This window comes from Lolium rigidum, chromosome 1, assembly GCF_022539505.1.
Source record: "Lolium rigidum isolate FL_2022 chromosome 1, APGP_CSIRO_Lrig_0.1, whole genome shotgun sequence".
Classification (NCBI taxonomy): Eukaryota; Viridiplantae; Streptophyta; class Magnoliopsida; order Poales; family Poaceae; genus Lolium; species Lolium rigidum.
In genome coordinates, this window is record NC_061508.1 from 40,783,387 (window position 1) to 40,784,505 (window position 1,119).

A 1,119-nucleotide genomic window follows, 5' to 3' on the forward strand; every position below is an offset into this window, starting at 1 on the left:
CCGCACGATCTTTGCCGATCGTCGATCGCCGCCGCCGCCAGCGTGATGTCGTTCACGAGCAGCACGAGCAACGCTACCTCGGGCGCGTCTTCAGGTGCCAACAGCTCCGCCTCTGCCGGCCTGTTCAGGTCGACCATGGTGGTTTCCTCCGCTGTCACCTCCATGATCCCGATGTCGCCGATCAGTCTGGCGAACCAGATCACCATCAGGCTCACCTCGGAAAACTACATCTACTGGAGGACACAAGTTGTCCCAATACTCCGGAGTAATCTCCTCTTTGGGTCCGTTGATGGATCCCTCGCATGCCCGTCCGAGATGCTGCCGAATCCGGTGGCCAAGGAGGCCGACGCTCCTACCACCATCCCCAACCCCTTGTTCTCGGCCTGGCATCAACAGATCAGGCAATCATGTCCACCATTGTCTACTCCCTTCACGAGTTTGTCCTCGGGATGATGACGATGGTGACCATGTCGCATGAGGCATGGCAAACCCTAGCCTACAGCTTCGCCTCCCAGTCTACAACGTGCTCCATGGCGATCTGCGCTGAGCTCCACAAGGCGAAAAAGCTGGACAAAACTGCCACGGTCTTTTCAACGAGATTCAGTCCAAGGCGGATATGTTGGCCTCCATTGGCCAGCCCTTGTGCGCCGATGAGTTCACTGGCTATCTCTGTGCCGGCCTAGATGAGCAGTATGATGCTCTTGTTTAGTTGGTCTCCTCCACGGCTCTTACAGATCCTATGCCTATCTGTGATGTCTATGCGCAGCTTCTCAATACCGAACATCGCACGGATGCCCACCGTGCTGAGCTTGGAACGGATGTTCATATGGCACATCTAAATTACCAGGCGCGTGGTGGTGCTTTTCCGCCTCCTCCGCAACACCAACCTCCACCGGCCTACTCTAAGCCAACACCACCTCCTTACAACAATCAGCAGTACACCAATCAACAGCGCGGTCAAGGCAGTGTGTCGCGTGGCGGTGGTAGCGGTGGTGGTGGTAGCTCCTCCGGTGGTACCCGGCCTATATGTCAAATCTGCACCAAGACCGGTCATGTTGCCTCCTTTTGCTTCAAGCGATATGCTCCTGATTTCCTCGACGCTGGCAATGATGGGCATTA

General features: G+C 56.3%; 1 non-coding gene across 1 annotated transcript; it reads left to right on the forward strand.

The window, feature by feature from the left end:
- Positions 1-637: 637 nt before the first annotated feature.
- Positions 638-782, forward strand: LOC124685521. Its single transcript, XR_006997508.1, has one exon. It is a non-coding gene; the product is annotated as a small nucleolar RNA Z247 (small nucleolar RNA).
- The last annotated feature ends 337 nt before the right edge of the window (positions 783-1,119 follow it).